Source organism: Mandrillus leucophaeus, unplaced genomic scaffold (genome assembly GCF_000951045.1).
Source record: "Mandrillus leucophaeus isolate KB7577 unplaced genomic scaffold, Mleu.le_1.0 Scaffold26, whole genome shotgun sequence".
Classification (NCBI taxonomy): domain Eukaryota; kingdom Metazoa; phylum Chordata; class Mammalia; order Primates; family Cercopithecidae; genus Mandrillus; species Mandrillus leucophaeus.
The window spans coordinates 3,977,745-3,994,186 of record NW_012102698.1 but is presented as its reverse complement, the minus strand read 5'-3'; the positions used below and the strand labels follow the sequence as shown (position 1 = coordinate 3,994,186).

The 16,442-nt window shown below is 61.3% G+C and overlaps 1 pseudogene; it reads right to left on the bottom strand.

Annotated features, from left to right (window-relative positions):
* Positions 1-277: 277 nt before the first annotated feature.
* On the bottom strand, positions 278-14,690 carry LOC105542491 (annotated as a pseudogene).
* Positions 14,691-16,442: the final 1,752 nt, after the last annotated feature.

Genomic DNA, 16,442 nt, shown 5'->3' with positions numbered 1-16,442 from the left:
TGGGCAGGTCTCATGCCCTCGTGGGCTGTGGTCTCTCCACTGAGGCAAGGGGTCAGCTGCCAGGGCCCCCGCCACCAGCCATCAGAGCTGGAGTGCAGGTGGGGACCACCACACAGATTCCAATGGCCCCAGCCCGGCCCCCACAGGTCCCCCAAGCCAGGACTTCAGCCCCGCAGAGCCTGCAGTGCCCACCATGGGGGGCCCCAGCCCACAGGTCTGGCTCTATAAGGTGTGGCAGACAGAGAAAAGCAGACAGGCCCCTAGTCCACCCTGGTCGTCACCACAAGTGCCCTCTCCCTGGGCCCCTAGCCCTGCCTGGGAGAAGCAGATATGACTCAGTTTCCCTTATTTGGCCTTTCTTGTTCTGGGTTAGACTTACCCAGGTGGCATCTTGAGTCATCCTGGGCGACGGCAGGTAGCCTCAGGGCATTAGGGCTGCCTTCCAGGATGACCGGTGGCTAGGTGACAGGAGGGGCTACCGCAAGGCTTCTGTCCCCAGGGAGCACTTGAGGCAGGCTGGGCCCTGCAGACAGGCAGTGCACGTAACAGAGCCAGGGCCAGAGTCTTCAGGCTGTGGAAGTGAGGCTGAGGGCGCCTCTTCCACTCAGACACCCTGCAACGAACCACAGCTCCTTCAGGCCCTGTCCAGCCTGAGGGGTGCACCACCAGAGTCAAAGGTCACTATGCCCCAAGTGCACAGGGGGCGGATGAGGTGGGCCAACCGGGGGAGCTTGCTGGAAGGGTGGCGGGAAGACAAGAAGAGACATGGCTTCGGGGAAGGCCACAGCCTGGGCAAAGGTTTGGCCATGAGGCCATCAGGTCCCCATCTAAGGACCTCTGTGCCTGAGTGTGGGGCCTGGAGAGGACCAGGAGTGGCCTGGTTCAGACGATGGCCCTCCCTCCCTATCAGACCTCCCATGGCTCCTCCTACCTCCAGAGCCAGGACGGCAGGAGGCCCAGCTCACTGCGAGGACAGCCAGCCACAGGCAAGGGCTCCAGGTCAGCGCCCCTTCTTGACCTGTCTGGTTTTAAAAACAAAAGTGACAAGTGTCAGCTCTAGAAGAGATGTGGCCTCGCCCAGCCCTGAACCCCTTTGTGACCTTGGGCCTTGCCCAGACATCCCGCACCAGAACTGACACTCCAGCCTGGCCTGTCTCTAGCTAGTGGCTCACCCACCCCTGCAAGGGCCTGAATGGAATGGCCTCCGTGGCCAGCCCTGTGTTGGACAACACCAGATCAGAGGCAACCAAGACCCAGGCCTGTCCTTGAGTGGTCAGTGGTCATGTTCCCCTGCTGGGAAGCCTGTGCCCTGCCAGGCTGGTGCCTGGATGTCTATGGCCCAGAGGAGGGCCGGAGGATGCACAGAGGGACAGCCTGGTGCCACTTTCCCGGGCGCCTGGCCTGTCAGCAGGTGGCTGGACCCTGTAGGGAGGGATTAAACCCCCACTGCACCGAGGAGGATGCTGAGGGTCCACAGGGGCTGTGGCTTCCCCTGGGACCCAGGCCAAGGAAGGCTTGGCGTCCTCCCACGAGCGGAAACCCCCCGGAGGGGCCCACAGGATCCAGTCTGGGCTGCAGGGCTTCGGCAACAGCTTGTCCAGTGAATCAAAACTTCACTTCACTCCAGCCCGTTCTGGCCGGAGTGCCCCTGCAGGACAGGCACGGGGTGCAAAGGCCAGAGAGGTGCATCCAGGCAGGAAGGGATGTGGGTCCCCAGGGCTGAGCTCAAGATGCTGGATGGGAGCAGACATACTCTGGTTCCCCGCAGCCCTGTACTATGTGACCTCGAGCAAGGGCAGCCCTGCTGGGGACCAGGAGAGTCACCCACCAGGCTGAGGGGCCTGTGGGGACACCGGTTGGGAGGTGCCTTTCCCTCCTCCTCCCTGAGCACCAGCCCTGCCCGCACTCCCAGCCAGCCAGGCCATCCACCACTGCTGACACTCTCTCTACTGTCTCTGCCCCTCCCCAGCGTGCCCGCAGCCCTGGCTCCCCCTCCAGCCTTCCAGAGCAGCGAGTGCCCCGGGCAGGCCTCTGCTCCCAGCATTGCCCTGGCCTGTCCCTCTGCCAGGCACGACCACCCTCCTTTTTCCCGCTCCTTTCCCCAGAGGGCCCTGTGTTCCCCGGTGAGTCCTGGCTCTGCCCCCAAGGCTCTAGGACTCACATCTGGACCACCCAGGCCTGCGGTGGTCAGGGAGCCTCAATGTGGTAGTGCCCGCTCTGGGGGACTCTGAGGAGGGTGTCTGGACACATTTCCTGCACACTCTACACTGCTGTGCTCTACAGGACCAGGAAACAGACGCTGTGACCTTAGTGGGCTCCACCCCCACCACAGGAGGATTTGCACAGGAGAACTCCAGCCGACAACCAGGACTTTCTTGAGTATGGGGTGGGGAAAGACTGATGTTTCCGTGTCGTGACCCACTCATGGAGCCATTTCTGAGGTGGGGAGAAGGCCCCAGTTGCGTGCAGTGTGGGGTGTGCGTGGGGGTGATCTCCAGGCCCACCTGCCCGGCAGCCCTGGGGGTGAGCATGGGGCTTAGGCCTGGGGAGACAGCAGGAATCTCCCCTTTCTCAGGAGGCTTCCTGAGAAAGACCAGAGAGACCCTTCCCAGCCAGCCTGGATGAGGGCTGGGCGGACCACGCAGCGTGAACGGCGCTCCCTGAGCAGAGCTGACGGGGAGTGAGCAGTCGGCAGGCGCTCTGCCATCTGCCAGCTGCCACCTCCCGGGCGCTGCCCCGGCCCCACGGTGTCTGCCCGTGGGCAGGGTGCCCGGCAGGCCCAGGCAGGGGAGGGGCCAGGCCAGCCAGGACAGGTGTGCGGAGGCCTCAGTGGGCAGGTGGCCATTTCAGGGCCGGGCGGATGTCTGGAGCAAGTGAGGCAGACAGACGGTGTCACCCTGAAGTCACCTCCGGCTTGGCTCAGGGCCACTGGGAGGCGGACCCCCCCCCAAGGAGCACACCCCCGCCACCCTGATTGGGTTTCTCCCCATAAAGCAGCCAGTGTCTCTGCTCAGCAAGCCGTGCCAACAATGGGGTCTGGGAAAAAGACGGGGAGGGGTGGCGTCCGGGGGCTCGGACGGGAGGCGGGCCTGCTGCAAACACGGCCCAGAAAGCTAACGAGACGCGCACCGGGCAGCCTGTGGCTCTGACTTGGCCGCGGCAGGGCGGGGACCAGGGCGAGGTGTGGGAGGAATGTTAAAAGGACCAAAAACCCAGCCATCAGCAGAAATATCTTATTGCAAAATTTAAAAAAATCAATGTAGAAGGGTCCATGATCTAAAAATACCAACTTAAATCAAGATGGGACGGGTAAGGGTTACTAACCTCTCCTCTGGCCTCAGGCTGCAATACAACTAGGCCGCCCACAGTCTCATGGTCCCCAACAGCATGCCACGAGGTGGCCGTGGCAAAGCCACGACTGGAACTGCACTCCTCAGATCCAGGCTCCTCCCCTGGCCCTGCACACCTCACGCAGGTGGGAAAGGAGTGTCCCCAGGATGGAGCATGGCCCAGACCCCAGGCCTGCCTTTCTTCCAGGGCTGTCTGGGGTGCCAAGGTCCCCTCACTGGCCCTCCTGCTAGCACCCTCCCTGTCTGGCTTCCCCAAAACTGACACCCACATGCTCCGGGTCAGGGTCTCCAACGTCAGGGGTCTGTGCCCTGTCTAGCTTCCTGCTTTCCTGTTTTCTCACAGCCACTAAGCTCTCAGTGGGGGTAGGGGGCAGGCTCAGGGAATGTCCACTCCCTGGGGCAGGGGCCAGGCCTGCTGTGGCCACATGTCCTGCACCTAGAACAGGGTCAGAGGTCCAGCAGCCTCCAGCGTTGTGGCCACAGGTGTGAGCGTGGAAGCTCACAAGAGTAACGCAGCACCCGAGACACCTGAGGGCTGGCACTGGCAGGGGAGGACCGTGCTCTGCAGACGCACCTGCATCCATGGGGCACAGGTCTGGGGGCTGCCAGGCCTGGTTCTGACCTGCTCTGTCTCCCTCAGTGATGGGCCTGGGATGGGGCAGGTGTACCCCTCTGGGCCTCAGCTGCCTCCTCTGTAGGATGGCTCAGGACACCAGCCCCCGGGATGTGGGGAGAATCCGGCGGAGCTGCTCGTTAATGCTCCAGGGTTACGCAAACAGGCTCACTTGGAGTCCAAAGGGGAAAAGCAGGAATGCGGAGCCCGCTCTTCTCCTGTGGGGACCTCTGTCTGGTGTTTAATCATTAGGCATACTTTTAACCTCAAAGGCGTGTACTTATCTGAAAACATTCTTAATTCAAGTCACAGTCTGGGTCACAAGGTGGGGAGAGTAGGAAAGAATCGGGGGTGGCGGGGGGCGGTGACCAGATGCAACCACATCATTAAAAATACCCCAGCCTGAACCCCGCCCTGCGGTCACCCCACCCAGCAGCAACTCCCCACCACGGACCAGCCCTTCTGCGGCGGGGGGGCTTTTCCTGCCGGGAAGCCTGGGGCTCCGTGTGCCCCAGGAAGCTGCAGGCCTGGCCTGGCATGTGGGGCAACTCTGGTCTGAGCGGGCAGGCGGGCAGAATTCTTCCTTCCCATGCCCAGCTGGGTTTCCCCGGGGCGAGGGCAGGGCCTGGGCAAACTTCGCTTTGTGGTGACGGAATGTTCTGTCCAGGAACCACAGGGAGAGGAGTCTGGGCGGGGTGTAGGGTGGTGTCCAGAGACCTTCCCAGGCCTCAAGGGCTTGGCTGGGTGCCTGGCAGGTGTCTGGGGAAGGGTCTCCTCCAGCAAGGAACCGACCCACGGCCATGTAGAGAACACAGGCCACCGTGGGGTCCACCCGGCACCACCCCACGCCACCCATAGGACCTGCGTTGACCCCTAGAAAATGCACACACTTATCAAACACCATTCCCTGCTTCGCCTGGAGATTTCTCCCAACTTCTAGGAGGCGCACTGCCCTCCAGGGGACCTTGTTGCAGAGATTGCAGGAACCCATGTGTGGCCAACCTCACAGGGCTCCCACAGGGCCCACCTGCCCCCTCCCGGCCTGGCCAGGCCAGGGGCACAATTGTCCTCCACAGCCCACAGCCAGTGTCTCCCTGATGCTGATCTGCAGCCCCCCGGCCCCCAGGGGTTTCCTGGAGACCGTCCCTTCGGAAATGTGCCACTTGGGATCCCCTGGGTGCTGGAAGGGCAGGTGCATGGGGCAGGAAGCAAGCTCAGAGGCTCGGGAGAGGCCAAGGGGCTCCAGTGAGGGGGGACATGCTGTCTGGAATGGCTGAGGTTGTAAGGATGGGGCCTGCAGGAAAGTGGGGGCTGTGCAGGTACCCAGGAGGGAACAGGTCCTCCACTCCTGTGTGTCACAGACCTTGGCTGGCCCCACCACAGGAGAATCCTGGCCAGAGTGTGGCCCTGCCCTCTTCCTGAGGTTGGCGGTGCCCATCTCTAAGTCAGAAGCTGGGCTGGCCACTGAGACACCCACTCCCGGCCAGGCCAGGCCAGGCCAGAAGCGCGATAGGTGAAGCGGTCAAGGCCTGAAGGCATCGCCCCTGAAGAGGTGCGGGGAGCCCATGGGGCCCCACAACTGCCTGCACTGCCCTCGGCCCAGGGCTCCCCTGCCAGCGAGGCTGCACCGGCCCGGCTCTGGCTCAAGGCTTCTCTGTCTGCTCGGCAGGACCACCTCAGGGTGGCAAGGGGCCGGCAGGGCTGGGTGAGGGGCCAGGACTCCCAGCCTGCCTTGCCAAGGGCTGGCTGGTGCCAAGCCTGGGTCAGACACGGCCAAGGCCAGACTGGGCGGGGGCCGGTGCTGGGCTCTGTCCAGGCCGCCAAGGGCAGGCAGGCGGGCCATGGCCGCCCTCCCTCCCAGGCCTCTCCAAGGCCGCGGCCACCTCAGCTACAAAATGGCGGCAGGCCGGGCGGCCATTTTGCAGAGCGCTTGGAAGACAAAGGCCGCTGCGGGCGGGAGTGGCTATGGGGCCGGGAGGAGGAGGAGCCACTGGAAAAGCAGCACAGTGCCCGCCCCGTGCATGGGCCCAGAGATAGGCAGGTGGGCCTTTTCTGGAACCTTTTTCCGCCTGGGCTCCCAGCGGCCGGGGCTTCTAGAGACCTTGTCATCCGGTCTAAGGGTCTTGCAGTGGCCCCGGGGGACTGGGGCCTGCCTGGGGCACCGAAGCCCTCCCATCTTGCAGCCCATGTGGCCTAGCCTGAGGCACGACCTCTGGGGGAGGTGGCAAGGGCCTACTGAGCCTGCGCTCCCGGATTCAAAACCTTCCTTTGCCCCCAGACCCAGGGAGGGCTGCTCCTCATTTAGCCGAGGTTGGAGTGGTCCCCAGACAGGCGGCTCGAGGGCCTGGCCTGAACTCCAGGGACCACTGTGCCATGAAGCAGCTGCCATGGGAACGCTAGGGAACCTGCTCCAGGGATGGGAGGCTGCTCCCCCCTCCACCTTCCACAGCACCCACCCCACAGTGGGGACGCCAAGGGACCTGCTCCAGGGATGGGAGGCTGCTCCCCGCTCCACCTTCACAGCACCCACCCCACAGCCTGGAATTTTGGGGGCCCTGCCGACAAGGGTGGGGGGTGGGGCCCACTCGGCCCCTCCTGGAGCCCTGCCCCAGCCACTTCCCAAACAAGCTCCGAGCCCCGTCCTGCTCATCTGTCTGGTGACCGTCTGTCCACTCCCTTCTTGTGTCCCCTTCTCCGGCCTCCTCTAGACAAGAGGCACAGGCACCACTGCCCCCAACAAACACTCGCTGGAGGCAGAGTAGAGCCTGGCAGGCAGCACCCCCAGATCCGACAGATGGACGGCCCCAGGGTGCCACAGGGATGCCTTCCTGCCCCCGCCCAGCAGTGGTCTCCGTGTCTCTTCACCAGGTCTTAGTGAGAACCCAAAAGTCCAGCCAGAGGTCCAGCAGCGAGGGTGCTCCTGGGCTGGGGGTGCAGCCATGTGGCACTCCCTCCTGGCCTGTGCAGGGCAGAAGCCTGTGATCACCACCAATCCCACTGCACAGACAGGGAGGCCAAGGCCCAGGGCAGCCGAGCTGTGGCCGGCAGCGGGGTGCTCACAGGGCCACCGTGTCAGGGGACAATGTTACTCACACACCTGAGGACTCAGCCCAGGCCTCTGACGGGGACCGCCAATCCGGAGCCACGGGCAGGGCCTGCATCAAAAAACAAGAATGAAATGAGGGAAGCCCGCACGGTGCTCACGGGGTGGGGGTTGCCTGGGTGACACAGTGCAGCATCAAGGGCAGGTGCTACTGTCCCCATCACCGTGTCCCCAGTTGCCCTGATGACTCTCTGGGTGTGAACAGCACAGCCACCTCGCCTGTTCTCGGGGCCTCTCCCACATGTGGCTGCTCCACGGTGGGGCTAGACCAGCTGCATACCGCAGGCTCCTGGGCACATGCTCCCAGCTGGGGACCTGGCCAATGTGAATGCTTTGCCACTGTGACACGCCAGGCACCCACTGAAGCCCCTCACACCTGATGACTCACTCAGTCCACACGTAACCTGATCAAATGCAGGAATGGAGTGGCTGTTCCTTCCCCCACAGCCACAGCCAGTGCAGGAGCAACTGTGCTCCCCATGTTTCGGGGATGAGGGAACGGGGACCCAAAGATGTTTACCTGCCTGCGCACAGGCACTAGGTCCTTCTGTGTTAGGTGAGCCCAAGAAGCCCCCATCAGGAGGCCCGTTTTCCTTTTTCAGGGACAGCCAGGGGCCTCTGGCTCCCCAGTTCTCGAGGCCAGCATGGCTGGGTGGGCGAGGTGTTTTTGGAGAAGGGCACGTCGTACCTGGGACAGCCGGAGCAGCGACATGAAGCTGCGGGATGAACTGGGAGCCTGCTCTTTCCCAGAGCTAGACATGGCAGTGTTTTCAGCTCGCTACTGTGTGGTGAACAAAGCCCCCAGCCTGGGCCATGCCTGAGGCCAGGTGCCCAACCAACCAGGCCAGGGAGGGAAGCTAGAGCTAAGGAGGCAGCAGCCTTGGGCACTGCCAGGAGCACTAGGGCTGGGGTTTGGCCCACTCCGACACCATCCCGGCAAGGGCCTGAGTGGCAGGGCCTGTCCCCAACACACAGTCAGACTTCGGAAGGCTCGGCCCACACCCCAGACCTCAGCCCCTCCCTGCCCCTGAGGGATCTGGCGGCCCCACGCCTTGGCGAGACTATGTTCATGGAACCCAGAGGTGCTTCTACTGTGGGGCAGCTTGGGGCCAGAGCCCTGCTCTGCTGTATGCCAGCCTGGTGGCCGGGGCAAGCCCCGTAGGCTCTTGGAGCCTCAGGTGAGGGACACTCAGCAGGGACATCAGGAAGAGGGATGACTCCACGTGACTGGCTCAGGGCTTGGCCCACAGGAACTCCTAACAAATCTGAACCGAATCAAGAAGGTGTTTCACCCAGATGCTGTTGCAGGTGGCTGTCCTTGCACCATGTCGCATCCCTCGTCACAGTGAGGGCTCAACCTCATGCTCACCGAAGTTTCTCCCAGCCCGAGTGCTGCTCAGAGCCAACGGGGAGGTGCCGAGTGACAAAATCACTCTGCATTCTGTCCATAAAGACAGCCCCGACTTACCAGGGTCCAACTTAAGATTTCTCAACCCGAAGGGATATGAATTCAGTAGAAACCAACCACACTTCAGTACAGTGTTGAATAAATAACAGGAGATCTTCAACACTTTATCATCAATAGGCTCTGTGTTAGATGATTTTGCCCAAATGGAGGCTAACATAAGTGTTCTGAGCACGTTTCAGGGAGGCTGGGCTAGGCTATGATGTTTGGTAGTTAGGTGTATTAAATGCTTTTTTGACTTACAATATTTTCAATTTACAGTGGGTTTCTCAGGACAAACCCCACTGCAAGTCAGGAAGCCTCTCTATTTTCAGCGGGACTGAAAGATCAAATGCAGGGCCATTGTAAGGGCTTGCTTGCTTCTGTCTGAGTATAAAAAGGCATCTGGGGCCGGGCACAGCAGCTCACACCTGTAATCCCAGCACTTTAGGCTGAGGCGGGCAGACCAGCTGAGGTCAGGAGCTCGAGACCAGTCTGGCCAACACGGTGAAATCCCGTCTCTACTAGAAATACAAAAATTAGCCTGGTGTGGGGCAGGCACCTGTAATCCCAGCTACTCTGGAGGCTGAGGCAGGATAATCACTTGAACCTGGGAGGCAGAGGTTGCAGTGATCCAAGATCATACCAAGGCACTCCAGCCTGGGCAACAGAGTGAGACTCCTGTCTCCAAAAAAATAAAAAATAAAAACATTTTAAAAAATTAAAAAAGGCATCTGGGTTGCTGGACGTGGTGGCTCACGCCTGTCATCCCAGCACTTTGGGAGGCCGAGGAGGGTAGATCACAAGGTCAGGAGATCGAGACCATCCTGGCTAACAGTGAAACCCTGTCCCTACTAAAAATACAAAAAAATTAGCCAGGCGTGGTGGCAGGCGCCTGTAGTCCCAGCTACTTGGGAGGCTGAGGCAGGAGAATCACTTGAACCCGGGAGGCGAAGCTTGCAGTAAGCTGAGATCATGCCACTGCACTTCAGCCTGGGTGACAGAGCGAGACTCCATCTAAAAAAAAAAAAAAAGGCATCTGGATATTTGACATGAGAACAAACTTCTGTCCCCTCGACCTGCATGCAGAGGCAACCTGGGGCCGTGGCTCACGCCCTTCAACCTCTGGGGAGAAGAGAAAGTGCCACTCCACCGTCTGCAGAGGCTGCTGAGGTCACATCATGGTCCGCCGGGGCCCATTCTCAGGCTGTGGATACCAGGTCCACTAGGCAGTCTTGGAGCCGGCTGATGTGGCTTCTCAGCATGGCTCTGCCATGGGGTGACAGGCCATCACCTATCTCACATCTGCACCCATTCCTGAAGGACGGGGCGGCCTCTCCATCAGCCAGAACCCAGGGTACCCAGAAAAGGAACAAGTTCCTTCAGAAAACCAGCCAGTGCCGGGTATCAAGGGGGCCACGTGGCTGCCGGCTCTGGTTGGGGCTGTAGCTCCTGTTGTCTACTGAATGTGGGTGAGGCACTGGGCCACTGCCACGGTGTGGCCAGCAGGATGCCACCCCCTGAGTGTGAGGCCTGAAGAGCCCATGAGAGGCAGGCAAGGCCGAGGGACCTGCCTGGCTGAGGTTTCCCCGTCCTGGGCCAAGGACTCCAAGGGAAGCAGTTTTGACTTAGCTAAAAAACAAACGCTGCTGAGGGAGTCCCTGTCCCCACGGACCTTCAATGGCTCCCCCAGTCCAAGTCAGCACCCCAGAGGCCCTCCACAGCCCCAGCAGCCCCCAAGGCTGCAGGCCAGAGTAGGGCCAGGCTCCTGGTTCCCAGGCTCCGTCTCTGCAAGAACAGTGTGGGACGGTAGCCCTGTCTTGCTGGTGGTCCTAACAGAGGGTGTGTGACCCCTGTGGTGATTACACCAGCATCTGGCATCTGATGAGCACTGAGTAAGCACCTACTGTGTGCACCCAGCCTCATCTTCCACGAGTCATGCATATTGGGGTGCTGGTCCCAGCCCTGGACTGTCCACTCTCCCCTGCAGGCCTCTTCTCCTCCACTCCAGGCCCTTTCCCACACGTCCTGAGCCTCTGCTGCTGCACACGGGTGCCCCCCTGCCCATGATCCAGGGGGCACACCCTCGCAGCCTCCCTGGACATGTCTGTCCAGGCTTGGGAGTCAGAGACTCAGGGAGGGGCGCATTCCATGCCCAATCCTGTGTGAGGGACATGCCTGTGGGGTCTGTTTCATTTGGAACCTGGAGGCCACCACTGCTGCCATGGGATATCAGGGGGATTACACTAGATGGTGGCCAGCTGTGTATACAAGGAGGGCTGGGTGCAGGTGGGATGAGGTCCCACAGGCAGGCCTGGGCTTATGGTAGGTGCCAGGAAAACCCCGGCTCCATGGACCAGATCACCTTGGCCAAGACCCACTAGGTCCCCGTCAGATACCTGGGGTCAGCTGCTCCCCCAGGCTGGTATCCCTGTGACAGCCCCGCAGTTCCAAGGGCTGCCTGCCCTGCCCTGTGTCTCCTCTTCCCCAGTCCCTGCCCCTCTCCTGCCCCTACGCTGTTCTCCTTCCTCTGTTACCCTCTATCCTCTTTCTCCTCTGTCCTGCCCCTCCTCCCTGATTCCCCCAGGGGCCTCCCCCCACTCCCCACCTGTGTCCCTCCCCACTCTCTGCTCGGCTGGTGGCCCAGCCCTGCATGCAGACACAAAGGCCCCGGGGCAGCAGCGTCTGCAGAGTCTGGCGGGCAAGGCCGACCTGTAAACACGCCGGGCCCCAGATGGCAGAGGGGTCCGGGCCAGACGCCGGCTGCTCTGCTGACATGCAGCGGCCTGGGGTCCTCTCCGCACAGCCTCGGGAGGGGGGCCTGCCCCTGGCCATGGCAACAGCAGGGAGGGGAGAATGCCAGTCCTGCCCAACCCACATGGCTGCACGGATGCCCCAGGAGGAAAGAATCATCGGCGACAGTCTGCACTCGGGGGCTGGCTCGCCAGGGCGAGGGGCCCCAGGCTGGCTGCAGCCTCTGAGCAGTTCCCAGCATGACAGGCCCGTCCCCGGCCATGGCCTCAAGACAGCCATGACAGACAGCAGCAGGCAGGGGACATCTTACCTGCTGAGCCCCCAGCAGATACTGCAAATTGCCCCATAGTCACTGGTCCCCTAGGCTGCCCTTGGCCTCCCCTCCCAGGGCCCTTGAGACAGCTGGATCCTTGCAAACAGAAGCGGCACCCAACTCAGGCAGGAGGGAGCCCAAAAAACAGGGCCAGACCTGGACCAAATCTGGCTTCTTGGAGCCCCGGTTCCTCAGCTGCAGAAAGAGGCTGGTAGGGGCGAGGAGGGTGGAGGCCAGGCCAGCCCCAGCTGAGCCCATGCCAATGTGCAGCAAGCACCTGCCTGGCTCCTTGGCCCCCAGAGCTCTGGGGCTGGTGCAGTACACATGCATGGTGTGTGTGTGTGTATCCAGTTTTAGGCACGCCCGGCAGAGGGTGGAGCCAGGAGGGAGAGGTCTGGGGAGCCCCGATTTTCATCAATGTTCACAAACTGTACTGACCTGAGGACAGACACAGTCCCTTGAGCTTCAGGCGTCACTGGGGAGGTGGCCAAGGGTGGAAGACCTGGAAGGAAAGAGAAACGCTGAGGAAGTCTTATGGTGGAACCCCCGAGTGTGTGCGGCACTCTTCCCTCATCTGTTCCCTGTCGGCTCTGGCCCGGCCTGCCCTGAGACCGCCATGAGGCCTGGGCCCAGCTCAGGGGCTGCCTGAAGCTTTGGGTGCCCCCAGGCCACCAGGATGGTGAGGAGGCAGTGGGGGGGTCCCTGTCCCATTGGGCAGGGCTGCGGGCAGTGGTCACATAGTAGGCCAGGGACCCTTTGTTCTAATCCCTCACTCCCAGGCCTGGAGTGGGGTCTCTTCTAGCTGTCAGGGTCAGGCTGAGCCCCTTGAGGATCCTGGGCAGGGCAGACCAGGCTGCAAGGTAGGCCTGGGAGCCGGGCTGGTGCCGGGGTTTCCCCTTCTCCGCCAGATCACCCATCTCCAGGCTGCCTGTGACTGGAGTAAGTCCCTCCCCGCCCAGGCTGAGGGGAAAGATGCAGCTACCTGGGCCGTGAGGTCCCGGAGGGTCTTCCCAAGCCCGCAATGTGCTCCTGATGTCTCGGGTGGTGCTCTGGGACGGGGCCACGTTCTGCAAGACACAAGGAGACCAGGAAGTCACTTCAGGAGGTCTGGTGGCTGAAGACTGGGGAGGGAGTGAAGGTGGCCCCTCCCTCCACCCCTCAAGGATCCCTCACAACCTCCTGCAGGTGGGCCCAACCCAGCGAGCCCTGAGGTGAACTTTCCTGGAAGGCAAAGGGCTGTGAGGACGGCCTCTGTCTTTGCCGCTGCTCCTGCCTGATGCGCACGCCCAAAAGCAAACCCCACCCACTGGCTCTTGCACAGCTAACTGTGGACCTGGGTGTCCTCTAGGGTCCGCAGAGGAGGGGCCAGTGGGGCTCAGGGTGCTGGCTCACAGCGGAGCGCCGTCTCTCCACCTCAGTGCTCAAAGAAGCCCCTGCCCCCCTCGCTCAGCCCTGCCTTGGCACCCACTGTTCCGAGGGCTGGAGTGTTCTCCCACCATCAAAGGCCCCATTCCTATCCATTCTTTAGGTCACCTCCTCCAGGGAGCCCTCCTGAGTCAGGGATCTCCCTAGCTCTAGCAGTCAACTGGGGGTCCCTTGAAATCAGCTCACAGATACTTGCAATGCCCACATCTCCCCAGGCCTGGTAGCTCCACAGCAGGGACCATGTCTTATGTGGCTTTGTCCCTGGGTACGGCACACAGTGCCTGGCACCCGGGATGTTGGGAAGTGCCCCACTTATCCCCCATCACTCCTGGAATGATACTCAATATCTGGGACTTACAAGGTCCAAATAGGACTTTGGTTCTTTCCCAAGAGGTGACTCAAGTGGTCACTGTGAGCCACGGAGGGAGACACCCTAAGACCGACTGCAGGAGAACACCAAGGCCCAGCAGCTGGCATTCGCCTGGGGTGACCCAGAGGCCCGCTCCGTACCCTCCCCATCCTGCCTCAACTCAGGCTGGCAGGCGGGCACCACTTGCTATTGGTGAGGATTTGAGGGCAAACCCAGGCCAAGTCTGATGCACCATGGCTGGGGTTCTGCTGGGCCTCAGGCCAGAGTCAGGTGGGGTGCTGAGCCCTGAGTGGGGGTAGGAGGAAGGTAGGGTCCAGGTCCTGAGGCAGGAGGGCGCTGCACAGCCCTGTACGGCTGCACACCTCGGGCACTGAGGCCCCCGGAGACTGTTTTCTCTCTCACGCTTCCTGGAACCCTCCCCAGACCCAGGCTTCCCAGTTCCTATGGACCCCGGGTTGCAAGAATGCTTGGCCGGCTGGGTGGCCTAGTGTGGCCGCCCTGAAACCGTGTCACCTGAGGACTGGGGCAACTTTCCTCTTTGACAGCTGAGAGTAAGTGGTGCTGGGTCAGGGACGGGGTAGGGCCAGGAGTCGCCCCGGTCACCGCTAACAAGCTAAGGGGGCGTCTTCTCAGCAACACTCCCGGCCTCGAGTTGGTTTCCTGAGGCCTCCGAGGCTGGGAGACCTGCTGGTGGCATCCCACAGATGTGCTTGGCCACACGCTGGGCAGAGCCTGCAGCCAGCACCCCCACCCCGACCCTCTTCCCATCCCACAGAGGCTGTGCCACAATCAGCCCATCTCGGAAAATGGGAACAGGTCCACGGTGACAATCTCCATGCCCACTGAGGGCTGGGAGGGCTCCGGGGTCCCACAGAAGCTGCAGGTGGTAGACAGCAAGGGGAAGTCGGCGCAGGCCCACTGCTCCTGCCTCTTGGACAGAGCCTGCAGGAGGCGCTGTGCTGCATATGCTGTCCTAACCCTTAGGAGGCTGTGCTGAGGCCACAGAGCCCATCATCGGGACGGCCGGGGCTCCCTCTCCACTCTCCCACCAGCAGCCTGGGCCAAAATAAAAGCCCCCACCCTGGGGCCCTGCGTGCCCTGATATCCACTCTAATAACCCTGGGTCCCCCTGCCTGCCACCCACGGAGATGCCCCCCTGCAAGCTGGTTAAGGAATCCCACGTGACCCACCCTCACCTGCTGCCCTGGGCTGGCGTCACCCCAATGCCCTCACCTGGAGCAGACAGGACAGGAGTTCTGGGGCCCCCCAGGAAAAGTACCACAGACTGGAGCTCCCCAAACAGCACGGGGGCTGGCATGGCATGCCCTGCTCAGGTTCACAGGGCTGCCACCCAGGCAGGCCCAGCCGCAGAGGCCTACTTTTTTGTAGCTAGCCTAATTTAATGTATCTCGAACCCAGATTAGCATCAGACGTCAGACTTCCAGCTTACAGGAGCCAAGGGAGGGGAGGGGAGATGGGACAAGCCTGTTCCCCCAGTGGCAAGTGGAGAGAGACAATGGGCAGCCCTACAGCCCACCTCCCATCTGCCCTGGATGTGCCAGAGGTGTGTGGGATTTCTACCCTCACAGGTGAGTGGGCACCAGCTTTGGGGCAGGTGTGGTCCTGGGAGCTTCAGCTCCCCTCCTTGGAGACACAGGAGCCCCATCGAGCAGCACCAGCTCCCGCAGTCTGCCCACCACCACTCACCCCAGCGACCTCCCCTCCTCTCTGCCTGGTTTTCGTCACTGGGTTCTTGAGTTGGACAAATGCTGCATTACCTGCCCACGGAGACTTTTAAAAATCTGAAAATGCCCTGCTCCCTGGGGGCTGCCTGAGCCTCCCAAGGCTGTCCCCCCTCTGAGCCCACACCCCAAGGTGTGCTTACTTGCAGCACAGGGCCAGCTTAGGCCATTTTCACAGATCGTGGCCCACTGAGGCTGGTGCTAAACCTGTTAAGAGTCAACACTGGGCTGGGAAAAATGCCCCAGAGGCCGATCCCCAGTCCCATCCCTGCCCCCTCCCTGCCCCTGCCCACAAGCACCCCTAGGTCCATCCGCAGGGTCTGTTCCCATCTCAGCTCTGCCCCTGGTCACCCTGAACAAGCTCCTTTGCCTTTCTGGGACCCAGTCTCCCTGTCTGTAAGATGGGGACAATGACACCCACCTTCTTGGATTTACACATACGTCAGAGACGATGTTCCTTGCCTGGGCATGGTGGGACTCAGAGGATGGCAGCACCCGCTGCTAATCCCCCAGGGGGCTTTGAGTACATGGGAGACGTCACTCCAGGCTCCAGTGCCTGGAGAAATTCCTCCTCCGCCTCTTTTCATACAACTGACTGCCAGCTGTAGTCTGGGCCTGTGGTAGGAGGGGCCTGGGAGGAGGTTGCAGGGGCTGGCTGGGAGATGTGGCAATAAATGTGGCCAGCAGGACCTGAGCAGACACTTCTGGAGGCAGCCCAGGAGGCTCTGAGTGCCCTGCAGGAACCCTGACGTTGGCCAAGCTGCACGGCCTAGGTCCGGGGGCCAGGACTAGCCAGGGACTCAGTCTCATCTTATCTTCAGCACTGAACTTGGTTCTTCTCCAAGGTCACATGTAGGAGAAACATCCTCCATGCACAGGTCAGTTACACCAAGCGCCCCTCAATTGATGTGTGAAGATGCTGTGGAAAGGATTGAAATCCAGCCCTGGGTAACGCTGTCAGATGCCCAAGGCCTCCAAAGAACCCCAAGCAGGCCAGGCACAGTGATTCACGCCTATAATCCCAGCACTTTGGGAGGCCAAGGTGGGCGTATCACCTGAGGTCGGGAGTTCGAGACCAGCATGGCCAACACAGCGAAACCCCATCTCTACTAAAAATATAAAAATTAGCCGGGCGTGGTGGTGCATGTCTGTAATCCCAACTACTCAGGACGCTGAGACAGGAGAATTGCTTGAACCTGGGAGGCAGCCGTAACAGTGAGCCAAGATCACGCCACCACATTCCAGCCTGGGCGACAGAGTGAGACAGTCTCAAAAAAAAAAAAAAAACAAAAAAAACAAAAAACCCCCGGCGGTCGGCAGAGGTCAAA